Below are 20,892 nucleotides of genomic sequence, written 5' to 3' on the forward strand. Positions count from 1 at the left end.
TATACAATATGTACAGCCCAGCAGTGGAGGCCGGCTGGGAAATTCTTGTAGAGCGTTTTTGCGCGTCATCCTCCAATTGCGCGCTGCCCCCGGAGCCAGGTTGTTAACCCTCACTACCGCGGTCTCATGGCGCAACGCTCAAGCCACTCGACCACCCCAGGGGGTACAAGTTGAACAACTTTTTGCACCTTATATGTTTGCGAGCTTGAAGCTGCTCATTGAGAAGAGAGTTATCATGGATTAAAGCAGCGTGTGATAAATTCTGGGGTGGAAGCTCTGTTGTGGATACTAATACATCTATTAAGAAGAATGGTAATGATGATAATGATAGACACAGTCGTTACCTGTTACAAGGCAATGCGCAAGTGGAGGAACTATCCGATAGAATATACCTCATTTAACGGTTAGGCACGAAGTTTTTTTTCGATACATTTGTTTCTCTAAACATACTAGAGCAATAACGGGCGACCGCAGGATAGATTATATATATATTGCGTGCAGCAACTGAACACTTGTCGATATGAATGCAACTTTTCTCTGTATTAGTTCAGCTTGTAGCATAAATAACAATACAAGAGGAAATTGTAAACTTAGCACAACTGAGGTTATCTCATTGGAGTATTCATCTGGGGAGGGGGGGGGGACACTCCGAATGGTAGGACTGCTATACCCTCGTTTATAGACTGCCCGGAGGCTTCGCGGTCCTGTTTCTTGTAGTTATAGGCTGTCCTGCAGCGCGGCTATTGCGTCGTACGTACGAGTAGAGCGAGCAGGGCAGAAGTTGCCGAGAAATAACGACAGATTCGTAAGGACTGAAGCATAGACAGGTGAATCTTGTTCCTGCGACGTGAGTTGCTTTCTGTGTTTTCCGTTTTTGAAGGGTATGAAAGAAGCGTCGACTGGTCAGACAGGCGGTAGAAATGCTCGGTGTTTAGTTTTTGGCTGAAAATCTACTTGCAATGTGTGCAAGTAGATGTGAAGAAGGCCGAGTAGATGTGTCGACAGATGTACAGAGAAGAGAATAAGTGGTTTGAAGCTTCTGTCAACTGACTTGTTCAGCTTTGTTTAGCTGCGGCTGCATGGGTCGTTTTGTTTGTCTCCTTTGTTTAATGTGTTCCGTAAGATTACGAAAGCTGAGGATGGTTTTGTTTGCTTCTCCGTCGTGGTTCGAAGTCTGGACCACCACTCGGAATACGAATCCTTGAGCTTGTCTGTGGGTGGCGTCGTTACCCAGGTTGCCTGTGTGCCTGGGACAAAAACAAGCTGCTGTTATGAAAAATTTATGATACAGGACGGGTAAAAAAAAGAAAAAAAAAGAAGGAAGTCCTGTACCCCACCCTATCCGACGTGTGTTGTCGTTTTTCTGTTTTCCCAACCCAACCTCTTCCCTCAAACAGAAACTTAACAACACATAATAAATACACTACAATACATAATAAATACACTACAACAACGGATCAACACTATATACAATATGTACAGCCCAGCAGTGGAGGCCGGCTGGGAAATTCTTGTAGAGCGTTTTTGCGCGTCATCCTCCAATTGCGCGCTGCCCCCGGAGCCAGGTTGTTAACCCTCACTACCGCGGTCTCATGGCGCAACGCTCAAGCCACTCGACCACCCCAGGGGGTACAAGTTGAACAACTTTTTGCACCTTATATGTTTGCGAGCTTGAAGCTGCTCATTGAGAAGAGAGTTATCATGGATTAAAGCAGCGTGTGATAAATTCTGGGGTGGAAGCTCTGTTGTGGATACTAATACATCTATTAAGAAGAATGGTAATGATGATAATGATAGACACAGTCGTTACCTGTTACAAGGCAATGCGCAAGTGGAGGAACTATCCGATAGAATATACCTCATTTAACGGTTAGGCACGAAGTTTTTTTTCGATACATTTGTTTCTCTAAACATACTAGAGCAATAACGGGCGACCGCAGGATAGATTATATATATATTGCGTGCAGCAACTGAACACTTGTCGATATGAATGCAACTTTTCTCTGTATTAGTTCAGCTTGTAGCATAAATAACAATACAAGAGGAAATTGTAAACTTAGCACAACTGAGGTTATCTCATTGGAGTATTCATCTGGGGAGGGGGGGGGGGACACTCCGAATGGTAGGACTGCTATACCCTCGTTTATAGACTGCCCGGAGGCTTCGCGGTCCTGTTTCTTGTAGTTATAGGCTGTCCTGCAGCGCGGCTATTGCGTCGTACGTACGAGTAGAGCGAGCAGGGCAGAAGTTGCCGAGAAATAACGACAGATTCGTAAGGACTGAAGCATAGACAGGTGAATCTTGTTCCTGCGACGTGAGTTGCTTTCTGTGTTTTCCGTTTTTGAAGGGTATGAAAGAAGCGTCGACTGGTCAGACAGGCGGTAGAAATGCTCGGTGTTTAGTTTTTGGCTGAAAATCTACTTGCAATGTGTGCAAGTAGATGTGAAGAAGGCCGAGTAGATGTGTCGACAGACGTACAGAGAAGAGAATAAGTGGTTTGAAGCTTCTGTCAACTGACTTGTTCAGCTTTGTTTAGCTGCGGCTGCATGGGTCGTTTTGTTTGTCTCCTTTGTTTAATGTGTTCCGTAAGATTACGAAAGCTGAGGATGGTTTTGTTTGCTTCTCCGTCGTGGTTCGAAGTCTGGACCACCACTCGGAATACGAATCCTTGAGCTTGTCTGTGGGTGGCGTCGTTACCCAGGTTGCCTGTGTGCCTGGGACAAAAACAAGCTGCTGTTATGAAAAATTTATGATACAGGACGGGTAAAAAAAAGAAAAAAAAAGAAGGAAGTCCTGTACCCCACCCTATCCGACGTGTGTTGTCGTTTTTCTGTTTTCCCAACCCAACCTCTTCCCTCAAACAGAAACTTAACAACACATAATAAATACACTACAATACATAATAAATACACTACAACAACGGATCAACACTATATACAATATGTACAGCCCAGCAGTGGAGGCCGGCTGGGAAATTCTTGTAGAGCGTTTTTGCGCGTCATCCTCCAATTGCGCGCTGCCCCCGGAGCCAGGTTGTTAACCCTCACTACCGCGGTCTCATGGCGCAACGCTCAAGCCACTCGACCACCCCAGGGGGTACAAGTTGAACAACTTTTTGCACCTTATATGTTTGCGAGCTTGAAGCTGCTCATTGAGAAGAGAGTTATCATGGATTAAAGCAGCGTGTGATAAATTCTGGGGTGGAAGCTCTGTTGTGGATACTAATACATCTATTAAGAAGAATGGTAATGATGATAATGATAGACACAGTCGTTACCTGTTACAAGTCAATGCGCAAGTGGAGGAACTATCCGATAGAATATACCTCATTTAACGGTTAGGCACGAAGTTTTTTTTCGATACATTTGTTTCTCTAAACATACTAGAGCAATAACGGGCGACCGCAGGATAGATTATATATATTGCGTGCAGCAACTGAACACTTGTCGATATGAATGCAACTTTTCTCTGTATTAGTTCAGCTTGTAGCATAAATAACAATACAAGAGGAAATTGTAAACTTAGCACAACTGAGGTTATCTCATTGGAGTATTCATCTGGGGAGGGGGGGGGGACACTTTGAATGGTAGGACTGCTATACCCTCGTTTATAGACTGCCCGGAGGCTTCGCGGTCCTGTTTCTTGTAGTTATAGGCTGTCCTGCAGCGCGGCTATTGCGTCGTACGTACGAGTAGAGCGAGCAGGGCAGAAGTTGCCGAGAAATAACGACAGATTCGTAAGGACTGAAGCATAGACAGGTGAATCTTGTTCCTGCGACGTGAGTTGCTTTCTGTGTTTTCCGTTTTTGAAGGGTATGAAAGAAGCGTCGACTGGTCAGACAGGCGGTAGAAATGCTCGGTGTTTAGTTTTTGGCTGAAAATCTACTTGCAATGTGTGCAAGTAGATGTGAAGAAGGCCGAGTAGATGTGTCGACAGACGTACAGAGAAGAGAATAAGTGGTTTGAAGCTTCTGTCAACTGACTTGTTCAGCTTTGTTTAGCTGCGGCTGCATGGGTCGTTTTGTTTGTCTCCTTTGTTTAATGTGTTCCGTAAGATTACGAAAGCTGAGGATGGTTTTGTTTGCTTCTCCGTCGTGGTTCGAAGTCTGGACCACCACTCGGAATACGAATCCTTGAGCTTGTCTGTGGGTGGCATCGTTACCCAGGTTGCCTGTGTGCCTGGGACAAAAACAAGCTGCTGTTATGAAAAATTTATGATACAGGACGGGTAAAAAAAAGAAAAAAAAAAGAAGGAAGTCCTGTACCCCACCCTATCCGACGTGTGTTGTCGTTTTTCTGTTTTCCCAACCCAACCTCTTCCCTCAAACAGAAACTTAACAACACATAATAAATACACTACAATACATAATAAATACACTACAACAACGGATCAACACTATATACAATATGTACAGCCCAGCAGTGGAGGCCGGCTGGGAAATTCTTGTAGAGCGTTTTTGCGCGTCATCCTCCAATTGCGCGCTGCCCCCGGAGCCAGGTTGTTAACCCTCACTACCGCGGTCTCATGGCGCAACGCTCAAGCCACTCGACCACCCCAGGGGGTACAAGTTGAACAACTTTTTGCACCTTATATGTTTGCGAGCTTGAAGCTGCTCATTGAGAAGAGAGTTATCATGGATTAAAGCAGCGTGTGATAAATTCTGGGGTGGAAGCTCTGTTGTGGATACTAATACATCTATTAAGAAGAATGGTAATGATGATAATGATAGACACAGTCGTTACCTGTTACAAGGCAATGCGCAAGTGGAGGAACTATCCGATAGAATATACCTCATTTAACGGTTAGGCACGAAGTTTTTTTTCGATACATTTGTTTCTCTAAACATACTAGAGCAATAACGGGCGACCGCAGGATAGATTATATATATATTGCGTGCAGCAACTGAACACTTGTCGATATGAATGCAACTTTTCTCTGTATTAGTTCAGCTTGTAGCATAAATAACAATACAAGAGGAAATTGTAAACTTAGCACAACTGAGGTTATCTCATTGGAGTATTCATCTGGGGAGGGGGGGGGGGACACTCCGAATGGTAGGACTGCTATACCCTCGTTTATAGACTGCCCGGAGGCTTCGCGGTCCTGTTTCTTGTAGTTATAGGCTGTCCTGCAGCGCGGCTATTGCGTCGTACGTACGAGTAGAGCGAGCAGGGCAGAAGTTGCCGAGAAATAACGACAGATTCGTAAGGACTGAAGCATAGACAGGTGAATCTTGTTCCTGCGACGTGAGTTGCTTTCTGTGTTTTCCGTTTTTGAAGGGTATGAAAGAAGCGTCGACTGGTCAGACAGGCGGTAGAAATGCTCGGTGTTTAGTTTTTGGCTGAAAATCTACTTGCAATGTGTGCAAGTAGATGTGAAGAAGGCCGAGTAGATGTGTCGACAGACGTACAGAGAAGAGAATAAGTGGTTTGAAGCTTCTGTCAACTGACTTGTTCAGCTTTGTTTAGCTGCGGCTGCATGGGTCGTTTTGTTTGTCTCCTTTGTTTAATGTGTTCCGTAAGATTACGAAAGCTGAGGATGGTTTTGTTTGCTTCTCCGTCGTGGTTCGAAGTCTGGACCACCACTCGGAATACGAATCCTTGAGCTTGTCTGTGGGTGGCGTCGTTACCCAGGTTGCCTGTGTGCCTGGGACAAAAACAAGCTGCTGTTATGAAAAATTTATGATACAGGACGGGTAAAAAAAAGAAAAAAAAAGAAGGAAGTCCTGTACCCCACCCTATCCGACGTGTGTTGTCGTTTTTCTGTTTTCCCAACCCAACCTCTTCCCTCAAACAGAAACTTAACAACACATAATAAATACACTACAATACATAATAAATACACTACAACAACGGATCAACACTATATACAATATGTACAGCCCAGCAGTGGAGGCCGGCTGGGAAATTCTTGTAGAGCGTTTTTGCGCGTCATCCTCCAATTGCGCGCTGCCCCCGGAGCCAGGTTGTTAACCCTCACTACCGCGGTCTCATGGCGCAACGCTCAAGCCACTCGACCACCCCAGGGGGTACAAGTTGAACAACTTTTTGCACCTTATATGTTTGCGAGCTTGAAGCTGCTCATTGAGAAGAGAGTTATCATGGATTAAAGCAGCGTGTGATAAATTCTGGGGTGGAAGCTCTGTTGTGGATACTAATACATCTATTAAGAAGAATGGTAATGATGATAATGATAGACACAGTCGTTACCTGTTACAAGGCAATGCGCAAGTGGAGGAACTATCCGATAGAATATACCTCATTTAACGGTTAGGCACGAAGTTTTTTTTCGATACATTTGTTTCTCTAAACATACTAGAGCAATAACGGGCGACCGCAGGATAGATTATATATATATTGCGTGCAGCAACTGAACACTTGTCGATATGAATGCAACTTTTCTCTGTATTAGTTCAGCTTGTAGCATAAATAACAATACAAGAGGAAATTGTAAACTTAGCACAACTGAGGTTATCTCATTGGAGTATTCATCTGGGGAGGGGGGGGGGGGACACTCCGAATGGTAGGACTGCTATACCCTCGTTTATAGACTGCCCGGAGGCTTCGCGGTCCTGTTTCTTGTAGTTATAGGCTGTCCTGCAGCGCGGCTATTGCGTCGTACGTACGAGTAGAGCGAGCAGGGCAGAAGTTGCCGAGAAATAACGACAGATTCGTAAGAACTGAAGCATAGACAGGTGAATCTTGTTCCTGCGACGTGAGTTGCTTTCTGTGTTTTCCGTTTTTGAAGGGTATGAAAGAAGCGTCGACTGGTCAGACAGGCGGTAGAAATGCTCGGTGTTTAGTTTTTGGCTGAAAATCTACTTGCAATGTGTGCAAGTAGATGTGAAGAAGGCCGAGTAGATGTGTCGACAGACGTACAGAGAAGAGAATAAGTGGTTTGAAGCTTCTGTCAACTGACTTGTTCAGCTTTGTTTAGCTGCGGCTGCATGAGTCGTTTTGTTTGTCTCCTTTGTTTAATGTGTTCCGTAAGATTACGAAAGCTGAGGATGGTTTTGTTTGCTTCTCCGTCGTGGTTCGAAGTCTGGACCACCACTCGGAATACGAATCCTTGAGCTTGTCTGTGGGTGGCGTCGTTACCCAGGTTGCCTGTGTGCCTGGGACAAAAACAAGCTGCTGTTATGAAAAATTTATGATACAGGACGGGTAAAAAAAAGAAAAAAAAAGAAGGAAGTCCTGTACCCCACCCTATCCGACGTGTGTTGTCGTTTTTCTGTTTTCCCAACCCAACCTCTTCCCTCAAACAGAAACTTAACAACACATAATAAATACACTACAATACATAATAAATACACTACAACAACGGATCAACACTATATACAATATGTACAGCCCAGCAGTGGAGGCCGGCTGGGAAATTCTTGTAGAGCGTTTTTGCGCGTCATCCTCCAATTGCGCGCTGCCCCCGGAGCCAGGTTGTTAACCCTCACTACCGCGGTCTCATGGCGCAACGCTCAAGCCACTCGACCACCCCAGGGGGTACAAGTTGAACAACTTTTTGCACCTTATATGTTTGCGAGCTTGAAGCTGCTCATTGAGAAGAGAGTTATCATGGATTAAAGCAGCGTGTGATAAATTCTGGGGTGGAAGCTCTGTTGTGGATACTAATACATCTATTAAGAAGAATGGTAATGATGATAATGATAGACACAGTCGTTACCTGTTACAAGGCAATGCGCAAGTGGAGGAACTATCCGATAGAATATACCTCATTTAACGGTTAGGCACGAATTTTTTTTCGATACATTTGTTTCTCTAAACATACTAGAGCAATAACGGGCAACCGCAGGATAGATTATATATATATTGCGTGCAGCAACTGAACACTTGTCGATATGAATGCAACTTTTCTCTGTATTAGTTCAGCTTGTAGCATAAATAACAATACAAGAGGAAATTGTAAACTTAGCACAACTGAGGTTATCTCATTGGAGTATTCATCTGGGGAGGGGGGGGGGGACACTCCGAATGGTAGGACTGCTATACCCTCATTTATAGACTGCCCGGAGGCTTCGCGGTCCTGTTTCTTGTAGTTATAGGCTGTCCTGCAGCGCGGCTATTGCGTCGTACGTACGAGTAGAGCGAGCAGGGCAGAAGTTGCCGAGAAATAACGACAGATTCGTAAGAACTGAAGCATAGACAGGTGAATCTTGTTCCTGCGACGTGAGTTGCTTTCTGTGTTTTCCGTTTTTGAAGGGTATGAAAGAAGCGTCGACTGGTCAGACAGGCGGTAGAAATGCTCGGTGTTTAGTTTTTGGCTGAAAATCTACTTGCAATGTGTGCAAGTAGATGTGAAGAAGGCCGAGTAGATGTGTCGACAGACGTACAGAGAAGAGAATAAGTGGTTTGAAGCTTCTGTCAACTGACTTGTTCAGCTTTGTTTAGCTGCGGCTGCATGGGTCGTTTTGTTTGTCTCCTTTGTTTAATGTGTTCCGTAAGATTACGAAAGCTGAGGATGGTTTTGTTTGCTTCTCCGTCGTGGTTCGAAGTCTGGACCACCACTCGGAATACGAATCCTTGAGCTTGTCTGTGGGTGGCGTCGTTACCCAGGTTGCCTGTGTGCCTGGGACAAAAACAAGCTGCTGTTATGAAAAATTTATGATACAGGACGGGTAAAAAAAAGAAAAAAAAAGAAGGAAGTCCTGTACCCCACCCTATCCGACGTGTGTTGTCGTTTTTCTGTTTTCCCAACCCAACCTCTTCCCTCAAACAGAAACTTAACAACACATAATAAATACACTACAATACATATTAAATACACTACAACAACGGATCAACACTATATACAATATGTACAGCCCAGCAGTGGAGGCCGGCTGGGAAATTCTTTTAGAGCGTTTTTGCGCGTCATCCTCCAATTGCGCGCTGCCCCCGGAGCCAGGTTGTTAACCCTCACTACCGCGGTCTCATGGCGCAACGCTCAAGCCACTCGACCACCCCAGGGGGTACAAGTTGAACAACTTTTTGCACCTTATATGTTTGCGAGCTTGAAGCTGCTCATTGAGAAGAGAGTTATCATGGATTAAAGCAGCGTGTGATAAATTCTGGGGTGGAAGCTCTGTTGTGGATACTAATACATCTATTAAGAAGAATGGTAATGATGATAATGATAGACACAGTCGTTACCTGTTACAAGGCAATGCGCAAGTGGAGGAACTATCCGATAGAATATACCTCATTTAACGGTTAGGCACGAAGTTTTTTTTCGATACATTTGTTTCTCTAAACATACTAGAGCAATAACGGGCGACCGCAGGATAGATTATATATATATTGCGTGCAGCAACTGAACACTTGTCGATATGAATGCAACTTTTCTCTGTATTAGTTCAGCTTGTAGCATAAATAACAATACAAGAGGAAATTGTAAACTTAGCACAACTGAGGTTATCTCATTGGAGTATTCATCTGGGGAGGGGGGGGGGACACTCCGAATGGTAGGACTGCTATACCCTCGTTTATAGACTGCCCGGAGGCTTCGCGGTCCTGTTTCTTGTAGTTATAGGCTGTCCTGCAGCGCGGCTATTGCGTCGTACGTACGAGTAGAGCGAGCAGGGCAGAAGTTGCCGAGAAATAACGACAGATTCGTAAGGACTGAAGCATAGACAGGTGAATCTTGTTCCTGCGACGTGAGTTGCTTTCTGTGTTTTCCGTTTTTGAAGGGTATGAAAGAAGCGTCGACTGGTCAGACAGGCGGTAGAAATGCTCGGTGTTTAGTTTTTGGCTGAAAATCTACTTGCAATGTGTGCAAGTAGATGTGAAGAAGGCCGAGTAGATGTGTCGACAGACGTACAGAGAAGAGAATAAGTGGTTTGAAGCTTCTGTCAACTGACTTGTTCAGCTTTGTTTAGCTGCGGCTGCATGGGTCGTTTTGTTTGTCTCCTTTGTTTAATGTGTTCCGTAAGATTACGAAAGCTGAGGATGGTTTTGTTTGCTTCTCCGTCGTGGTTCGAAGTCTGGACCACCACTCGGAATACGAATCCTTGAGCTTGTCTGTGGGTGGCATCGTTACCCAGGTTGCCTGTGTGCCTGGGACAAAAACAAGCTGCTGTTATGAAAAATTTATGATACAGGACGGGTAAAAAAAAGAAAAAAAAAGAAGGAAGTCCTGTACCCCACCCTATCCGACGTGTGTTGTCGTTTTTCTGTTTTCCCAACCCAACCTCTTCCCTCAAACAGAAACTTAACAACACATAATAAATACACTACAATACATAATAAATACACTACAACAACGGATCAACACTATATACAATATGTACAGCCCAGCAGTGGAGGCCGGCTGGGAAATTCTTGTAGAGCGTTTTTGCGCGTCATCCTCCAATTGCGCGCTGCCCCCGGAGCCAGGTTGTTAACCCTCACTACCGCGGTCTCATGGCGCAACGCTCAAGCCACTCGACCACCCCAGGGGGTACAAGTTGAACAACTTTTTGCACCTTATATGTTTGCGAGCTTGAAGCTGCTCATTGAGAAGAGAGTTATCATGGATTAAAGCAGCGTGTGATAAATTCTGGGGTGGAAGCTCTGTTGTGGATACTAATACATCTATTAAGAAGAATGGTAATGATGATAATGATAGACACAGTCGTTACCTGTTACAAGGCAATGCGCAAGTGGAGGAACTATCCGATAGAATATACCTCATTTAACGGTTAGGCACGAAGTTTTTTTTCGATACATTTGTTTCTCTAAACATACTAGAGCAATAACGGGCGACCGCAGGATAGATTATATATATATTGCGTGCAGCAACTGAACACTTGTCGATATGAATGCAACTTTTCTCTGTATTAGTTCAGCTTGTAGCATAAATAACAATACAAGAGGAAATTGTAAACTTAGCACAACTGAGGTTATCTCATTGGAGTATTCATCTGGGGAGGGGGGGGGGGACACTCCGAATGGTAGGACTGCTATACCCTCGTTTATAGACTGCCCGGAGGCTTCGCGGTCCTGTTTCTTGTAGTTATAGGCTGTCCTGCAGCGCGGCTATTGCGTCGTACGTACGAGTAGAGCGAGCAGGGCAGAAGTTGCCGAGAAATAACGACAGATTCGTAAGAACTGAAGCATAGACAGGTGAATCTTGTTCCTGCGACGTGAGTTGCTTTCTGTGTTTTCCGTTTTTGAAGGGTATGAAAGAAGCGTCGACTGGTCAGACAGGCGGTAGAAATGCTCGGTGTTTAGTTTTTGGCTGAAAATCTACTTGCAATGTGTGCAAGTAGATGTGAAGAAGGCCGAGTAGATGTGTCGACAGACGTACAGAGAAGAGAATAAGTGGTTTGAAGCTTCTGTCAACTGACTTGTTCAGCTTTGTTTAGCTGCGGCTGCATGGGTCGTTTTGTTTGTCTCCTTTGTTTAATGTGTTCCGTAAGATTACGAAAGCTGAGGATGGTTTTGTTTGCTTCTCCGTCGTGGTTCGAAGTCTGGACCACCACTCGGAATACGAATCCTTGAGCTTGTCTTTGGGTGGCGTCGTTACCCAGGTTGCCTGTGTGCCTGGGACAAAAACAAGCTGCTGTTATGAAAAATTTATGATACAGGACGGGTAAAAAAAAGAAAAAAAAAGAAGGAAGTCCTGTACCCCACCCTATCCGACGTGTGTTGTCGTTTTTCTGTTTTCCCAACCCAACCTCTTCCCTCAAACAGAAACTTAACAACACATAATAAATACACTACAATACATAATAAATACACTACAACAACGGATCAACACTATATACAATATGTACAGCCCAGCAGTGGAGGCCGGCTGGGAAATTCTTGTAGAGCGTTTTTGCGCGTCATCCTCCAATTGCGCGCTGCCCCCGGAGCCAGGTTGTTAACCCTCACTACCGCGGTCTCATGGCGCAACGCTCAAGCCACTCGACCACCCCAGGGGGTACAAGTTGAACAACTTTTTGCACCTTATATGTTTGCGAGCTTGAAGCTGCTCATTGAGAAGAGAGTTATCATGGATTAAAGCAGCGTGTGATAAATTCTGGGGTGGAAGCTCTGTTGTGGATACTAATACATCTATTAAGAAGAATGGTAATGATGATAATGATAGACACAGTCGTTACCTGTTACAAGGCAATGCGCAAGTGGAGGAACTATCCGATAGAATATACCTCATTTAACGGTTAGGCACGAAGTTTTTTTTCGATACATTTGTTTCTCTAAACATACTAGAGCAATAACGGGCGACCGCAGGATAGATTATATATATATTGCGTGCAGCAACTGAACACTTGTCGATATGAATGCAACTTTTCTCTGTATTAGTTCAGCTTGTAGCATAAATAACAATACAAGAGGAAATTGTAAACTTAGCACAACTGAGGTTATCTCATTGGAGTATTCATCTGGGGAGGGGGGGGGGACACTCCGAATGGTAGGACTGCTATACCCTCGTTTATAGACTGCCCGGAGGCTTCGCGGTCCTGTTTCTTGTAGTTATAGGCTGTCCTGCAGCGCGGCTATTGCGTCGTACGTACGAGTAGAGCGAGCAGGGCAGAAGTTGCCGAGAAATAACGACAGATTCGTAAGAACTGAAGCATAGACAGGTGAATCTTGTTCCTGCGACGTGAGTTGCTTTCTGTGTTTTCCGTTTTTGAAGGGTATGAAAGAAGCGTCGACTGGTCAGACAGGCGGTAGAAATGCCTGGTGTTTAGTTTTTGGCTGAAAATCTACTTGCAATGTGTGCAAGTAGATGTGAAGAAGGCCGAGTAGATGTGTCGACAGACGTACAGAGAAGAGAATAAGTGGTTTGAAGCTTCTGTCAACTGACTTGTTCAGCTTTGTTTAGCTGCGGCTGCATGGGTCGTTTTGTTTGTCTCCTTTGTTTAATGTGTTCCGTAAGATTACGAAAGCTGAGGATGGTTTTGTTTGCTTCTCCGTCGTGGTTCGAAGTCTGGACCACCACTCGGAATACGAATCCTTGAGCTTGTCTGTGGGTGGCGTCGTTACCCAGGTTGCCTGTGTGCCTGGGACAAAAACAAGCTGCTGTTATGAAAAATTTATGATACAGGACGGGTAAAAAAAAGAAAAAAAAAGAAGGAAGTCCTGTACCCCACCCTATCCGACGTGTGTTGTCGTTTTTCTGTTTTCCCAACCCAACCTCTTCCCTCAAACAGAAACTTAACAACACATAATAAATACACTACAATACATAATAAATACACTACAACAACGGATCAACACTATATACAATATGTACAGCCCAGCAGTGGAGGCCGGCTGGGAAATTCTTGTAGAGCGTTTTTGCGCGTCATCCTCCAATTGCGCGCTGCCCCCGGAGCCAGGTTGTTAACCCTCACTACCGCGGTCTCATGGCGCAACGCTCAAGCCACTCGACCACCCCAGGGGGTACAAGTTGAACAACTTTTTGCACCTTATATGTTTGCGAGCTTGAAGCTGCTCATTGAGAAGAGAGTTATCATGGATTAAAGCAGCGTGTGATAAATTCTGGGGTGGAAGCTCTGTTGTGGATACTAATACATCTATTAAGAAGAATGGTAATGATGATAATGAGAGACACAGTCGTTACCTGTTACAAGGCAATGCGCAAGTGGAGGAACTATCCGATAGAATATACCTCATTTAACGGTTAGGCACGAAGTTTTTTTTCGATACATTTGTTTCTCTAAACATACTAGAGCAATAACGGGCGACCGCAGGATAGATTATATATATATTGCGTGCAGCAACTGAACACTTGTCGATATGAATGCAACTTTTCTCTGTATTAGTTCAGCTTGTAGCATAAATAACAATACAAGAGGAAATTGTAAACTTAGCACAACTGAGGTTATCTCATTGGAGTATTCATCTGGGGAGGGGGGGGGGACACTCCGAATGGTAGGACTGCTATACCCTCGTTTATAGACTGCCCGGAGGCTTCGCGGTCCTGTTTCTTGTAGTTATAGGCTGTCCTGCAGCGCGGCTATTGCGTCGTACGTACGAGTAGAGCGAGCAGGGCAGAAGTTGCCGAGAAATAACGACAGATTCGTAAGGACTGAAGCATAGACAGGTGAATCTTGTTCCTGCGACGTGAGTTGCTTTCTGTGTTTTCCGTTTTTGAAGGGTATGAAAGAAGCGTCGACTGGTCAGACAGGCGGTAGAAATGCTCGGTGTTTAGTTTTTGGCTGAAAATCTACTTGCGATGTGTGCAAGTAGATGTGAAGAAGGCCGAGTAGATGTGTCGACAGACGTACAGAGAAGAGAATAAGTGGTTTGAAGCTTCTGTCAACTGACTTGTTCAGCTTTGTTTAGCTGCGGCTGCATGGGTCGTTTTGTTTGTCTCCTTTGTTTAATGTGTTCCGTAAGATTACGAAAGCTGAGGATGGTTTTGTTTGCTTCTCCGTCGTGGTTCGAAGTCTGGACCACCACTCGGAATACGAATCCTTGAGCTTGTCTGTGGGTGGCGTCGTTACCCAGGTTGCCTGTGTGCCTGGGACAAAAACAAGCTGCTGTTATGAAAAATTTATGATACAGGACGGGTAAAAAAAAGAAAAAAAAAGAAGGAAGTCCTGTACCCCACCCTATCCGACGTGTGTTGTCGTTTTTCTGTTTTCCCAACCCAACCTCTTCCCTCAAACAGAAACTTAACAACACATAATAAATACACTACAATACATAATAAATACACTACAACAACGGATCAACACTATATACAATATGTACAGCCCAGCAGTGGAGGCCGGCTGGGAAATTCTTGTAGAGCGTTTTTGCGCGTCATCCTCCAATTGCGCGCTGCCCCCGGAGCCAGGTTGTTAACCCTCACTACCGCGGTCTCATGGCGCAACGCTCAAGCCACTCGACCACCCCAGGGGGTACAAGTTGAACAACTTTTTGCACCTTATATGTTTGCGAGCTTGAAGCTGCTCATTGAGAAGAGAGTTATCATGGATTAAAGCAGCGTGTGATAAATTCTGGGGTGGAAGCTCTGTTGTGGATACTAATACATCTATTAAGAAGAATGGTAATGATGATAATGATAGACACAGTCGTTACCTGTTACAAGGCAATGCGCAAGTGGAGGAACTATCCGATAGAATATACCTCATTTAACGGTTAGGCACGAAGTTTTTTTTCGATACATTTGTTTCTCTAAACATACTAGAGCAATAACGGGCGACCGCAGGATAGATTATATATATATTGCGTGCAGCAACTGAACACTTGTCGATATGAATGCAACTTTTCTCTGTATTAGTTCAGCTTGTAGCATAAATAACAATACAAGAGGAAATTGTAAACTTAGCACAACTGAGGTTATCTCATTGGAGTATTCATCTGGGGAGGGGGGGGGGACACTCCGAATGGTAGGACTGCTATACCCTCGTTTATAGACTGCCCGGAGGCTTCGCGGTCCTGTTTCTTGTAGTTATAGGCTGTCCTGCAGCGCGGCTATTGCGTCGTACGTACGAGTAGAGCGAGCAGGGCAGAAGTTGCCGAGAAATAACGACAGATTCGTAAGAACTGAAGCATAGACAGGTGAATCTTGTTCCTGCGACGTGAGTTGCTTTCTGTGTTTTCCGTTTTTGAAGGGTATGAAAGAAGCGTCGACTGGTCAGACAGGCGGTAGAAATGCCTGGTGTTTAGTTTTTGGCTGAAAATCTACTTGCAATGTGTGCAAGTAGATGTGAAGAAGGCCGAGTAGATGTGTCGACAGACGTACAGAGAAGAGAATAAGTGGTTTGAAGCTTCTGTCAACTGACTTGTTCAGCTTTGTTTAGCTGCGGCTGCATGGGTCGTTTTGTTTGTCTCCTTTGTTTAATGTGTTCCGTAAGATTACGAAAGCTGAGGATGGTTTTGTTTGCTTCTCCGTCGTGGTTCGAAGTCTGGACCACCACTCGGAATACGAATCCTTGAGCTTGTCTGTGGGTGGCGTCGTTACCCAGGTTGCCTGTGTGCCTGGGACAAAAACAAGCTGCTGTTATGAAAAATTTATGATACAGGACGGGTAAAAAAAAGAAAAAAAAAGAAGGAAGTCCTGTACCCCACCCTATCCGACGTGTGTTGTCGTTTTTCTGTTTTCCCAACCCAACCTCTTCCCTCAAACAGAAACTTAACAACACATAATAAATACACTACAATACATAATAAATACACTACAACAACGGATCAACACTATATACAATATGTACAGCCCAGCAGTGGAGGCCGGCTGGGAAATTCTTTTAGAGCGTTTTTGCGCGTCATCCTCCAATTGCGCGCTGCCCCCGGAGCCAGGTTGTTAACCCTCACTACCGCGGTCTCATGGCGCAACGCTCAAGCCACTCGACCACCCCAGGGGGTACAAGTTGAACAACTTTTTGCACCTTATATGTTTGCGACCTTGAAGCTGCTCATTGAGAAGAGAGTTATCATGGATTAAAGCAGCGTGTGATAAATTCTGGGGTGGAAGCTCTGTTGTGGATACTAATACATCTATTAAGAAGAATGGTAATGATGATAATGATAGACACAGTCGTTACCTGTTACAAGGCAATGCGCAAGTGGAGGAACTATCCGATAGAATATACCTCATTTAACGGTTAGGCACGAAGTTTTTTTTCGATACATTTGTTTCTCTAAACATACTAGAGCAATAACGGGCGACCGCAGGATAGATTATATATATATTGCGTGCAGCAACTGAACACTTGTCGATATGAATGCAACTTTTCTCTGTATTAGTTCAGCTTGTAGCATAAATAACAATACAAGAGGAAATTGTAAACTTAGCACAACTGAGGTTATCTCATTGGAGTATTCATCTGGGGAGGGGGGGGGGGACACTCCGAATGGTAGGACTGCTATACCCTCGTTTATAGACTGCCCGGAGGCTTCGCGGTCCTGTTTCTTGTAGTTATAGGCTGTCCTGCAGCGCGGCTATTGCGTCGTACGTACGAGTAGAGCGAGCAGGGCAGAAGTTGCCGAGAAATAACGACAGATTCGTAAGGACTGAAGCATAGACAGGTGAATCTTGTTCCTGCGACGTGAGTTGCTTTCTGTGTTTTCCGTTTTTGAAGGGTATGAAAGAAGCGTCGACTGGTCAGACAGGCGGTAGAAATGCTCGGTGTTTAGTTTTTGGCTGAAAATCTACTTGCAATGTGTGCAAGTAGATGTGAAGAAGGCCGAGTAGATGTGTCGACAGACGTACAGAGAAGAGAATAAGTGGTTTGAAGCTTCTGTCAACTGACTTGTTCAGCTTTGTTTAGCTGCGGCTGCATGGGTCGTTTTGTTTGTCTCCTTTGTTTAATGTGTTCCGTAAGATTACGAAAGCTGAGGATGGTTTTGTTTGCTTCTCCGTCGTGGTTCGAAGTCTGGACCACCACTCGGAATACGAATCCTTGAGCTTGTCTGTGGGTGGCATCGTTACCCAGGTTGCCTGTGTGCCTGGGACAAAAACAAGCTGCTGTTATGAAAAATTTATGATACAGGACGGGTAAAAAAAAGAAAAAAAAAGAAGGAAGTCCTGTACCCCACCCTATCCGACGTGTGTTGTCGTTTTTCTGTTTTCCCAACCCAACCTCTTCCCTCAAACAGAAACTTAACAACACATAATAAATACACTACAATACATAATAAATACACTACAACAACGGATCAACACTATATACAATATGTACAGCCCAGCAGTGGAGGCCGGCTGGGAAATTCTTGTAGAGCGTTTTTGCGCGTCATCCTCCAATTGCGCGCTGCCCCCGGAGCCAGGTTGTTAACCCTCACTACCGCGGTCTCATGGCGCAACGCTCAAGCCACTCGACCACCCCAGGGGGTACAAGTTGAACAACTTTTTGCACCTTATATGTTTGCGAGCTTGAAGCTGCTCATTGAGAAGAGAGTTATCATGGATTAAAGCAGCGTGTGATAAATTCTGGGGTGGAAGCTCTGTTGTGGATACTAATACATCTATTAAGAAGAATGGTAATGATGATAATGAGAGACACAGTCGTTACCTGTTACAAGGCAATGCGCAAGTGGAGGAACTATCCGATAGAATATACCTCATTTAACGGTTAGGCACGAAGTTTTTTTTCGATACATTTGTTTCTCTAAACATACTAGAGCAATAACGGGCGACCGCAGGATAGATTATATATATATTGCGTGCAGCAACTGAACACTTGTCGATATGAATGCAACTTTTCTCTGTATTAGTTCAGCTTGTAGCATAAATAACAATACAAGAGGAAATTGTAAACTTAGCACAACTGAGGTTATCTCATTGGAGTATTCATCTGGGGAGGGGGGGGGGACACTCCGAATGGTAGGACTGCTATACCCTCGTTTATAGACTGCCCGGAGGCTTCGCGGTCCTGTTTCTTGTAGTTATAGGCTGTCCTGCAGCGCGGCTATTGCGTCGTACGTACGAGTAGAGCGAGCAGGGCAGAAGTTGCCGAGAAATAACGACAGATTCGTAAGGACTGAAGCATAGACAGGTGAATCTTGTTCCTGCGACGTGAGTTGCTTTCTGTGTTTTCCGTTTTTGAAGGGTATGAAAGAAGCGTCGACTGGTCAGACAGGCGGTAGAAATGCTCGGTGTTTAGTTTTTGGCTGAAAATCTACTTGCGATGTGTGCAAGTAGATGTGAAGAAGGCCGAGTAGATGTGTCGACAGACGTACAGAGAAGAGAATAAGTGGTTTGAAGCTTCTGTCAACTGACTTGTTCAGCTTTGTTTAGCTGCGGCTGCATGGGTCGTTTTGTTTGTCTCCTTTGTTTAATGTGTTCCGTAAGATTACGAAAGCTGAGGATGGTTTTGTTTGCTTCTCCGTCGTGGTTCGAAGTCTGGACCACCACTCGGAATACGAATCCTTGAGCTTGTCTGTGGGTGGCGTCGTTACCCAGGTTGCCTGTGTGCCTGGGACAAAAACAAGCTGCTGTTATGAAAAATTTATGATACAGGACGGGTAAAAAAAAGAAAAAAAAAGAAGGAAGTCCTGTACCCCACCCTATCCGACGTGTGTTGTCGTTTTTCTGTTTTCCCAACCCAACCTCTTCCCTCAAACAGAAACTTAACAACACATAATAAATACACTACAATACATAATAAATACACTACAACAACGGATCAACACTATATACAATATGTACAGCCCAGCAGTGGAGGCCGGCTGGGAAATTCTTGTAGAGCGTTTTTGCGCGTCATCCTCCAATTGCGCGCTGCCCCCGGAGCCAGGTTGTTAACCCTCACTACCGCGGTCTCATGGCGCAACGCTCAAGCCACTCGACCACCCCAGGGGGTACAAGTTGAACAACTTTTTGCACCTTATATGTTTGCGAGCTTGAAGCTGCTCATTGAGAAGAGAGTTATCATGGATTAAAGCAGCGTGTGATAAATTCTGGGGTGGAAGCTCTGTTGTGGATACTAATACATCTATTAAGAAGAATGGTAATGATGATAATGATAGACACAGTCGTTACCTGTTACAAGGCAATGCGCAAGTGGAGGAACTATCCGATAGAATATACCTCATTTAACGGTTAGGCACGAAGTTTTTTTTCGATACATTTGTTTCTCTAAACATACTAGAGCAATAACGGGCGACCGCAGGATAGATTATATATATATTGCGTGCAGCAACTGAACACTTGTCGATATGAATGCAACTTTTCTCTGTATTAGTTCAGCTTGTAGCATAAATAACAATACAAGAGGAAATTGTAAACTTAGCACAACTGAGGTTATCTCATTGGAGTATTCATCTGGGGAGGGGGGGGGACACTCCGAATGGTAGGACTGCTATACCCTCGTTTATAGACTGCCCGGAGGCTTCGCGGTCCTGTTTCTTGTAGTTATAGGCTGTCCTGCAGCGCGGCTATTGCGTCGTACGTACGAGTAGAGCGAGCAGGGCAGAAGTTGCCGAGAAATAACGACAGATTCGTAAGAACTGAAGCATAGACAGGTGAATCTTGTTCCTGCGACGTGAGTTGCTTTCTGTGTTTTCCGTTTTTGAAGGGTATGAAAGAAGCGTCGACTGGTCAGACAGGCGGTAGAAATGCTCGGTGTTTAGTTTTTGGCTGAAAATCTACTTGCAATGTGTGCAAGTAGATGTGAAGAAGGCCGAGTAGATGTGTCGACAGACGTACAGAGAAGAGAATAAGTGGTTTGAAGCTTCTGTCAACTGACTTGTTCAGCTTTGTTTAGCTGCGGCTGCATGGGTCGTTTTGTTTGTCTCCTTTGTTTAATGTGTTCCGTAAGATTACGAAAGCTGAGGATGGTTTTGTTTGCTTCTCCGTCGTGGTTCGAAGTCTGGACCACCACTCGGAATACGAATCCTTGAGCTTGTCTTTGGGTGGCGTCGTTACCCAGGTTGCCTGTGTGCCTGGGACAAAAACAAGCTGCTGTTATGAAAAATTTATGATACAGGACGGGTAAAAAAAAGAAAAAAAAAGAAGGAAGTCCTGTACCCCACCCTATCCGACGTGTGTTGTCGTTTTTCTGTTTTCCCAACCCAACCTCTTCCCTCAAACAGAAACTTAACAACACATAATAAATACACTACAATACATAATAAATACACTACAACAACGGATCAACACTATATACAATATGTACAGCCCAGCAGTGGAGGCCGGCTGGGAAATTCTTGTAGAGCGTTTTTGCGCGTCATCCTCCAATTGCGCGCTGCCCCCGGAGCCAGGTTGTTAACCCTCACTACCGCGGTCTCATGGCGCAACGCTCAAGCCACTCGACCACCCCAGGGTGTACAAGTTGAACAACTTTTTGCACCTTATATGTTTGCGAGCTTGAAGCTGCTCATTGAGAAGAGAGTTATCATGGATTAAAGCAGCGTGTGATAAATTCTGGGGTGGAAGCTCTGTTGTGGATACTAATACATCTATTAAGAAGAATGGTAATGATGATAATGATAGACACAGTCGTTACCTGTTACAAGGCAATGCGCA

This window comes from Rhipicephalus microplus, chromosome 1 (genome assembly GCF_043290135.1).
Source record: "Rhipicephalus microplus isolate Deutch F79 chromosome 1, USDA_Rmic, whole genome shotgun sequence".
Lineage (NCBI taxonomy): Eukaryota > Metazoa > Arthropoda > Arachnida > Ixodida > Ixodidae > Rhipicephalus > Rhipicephalus microplus.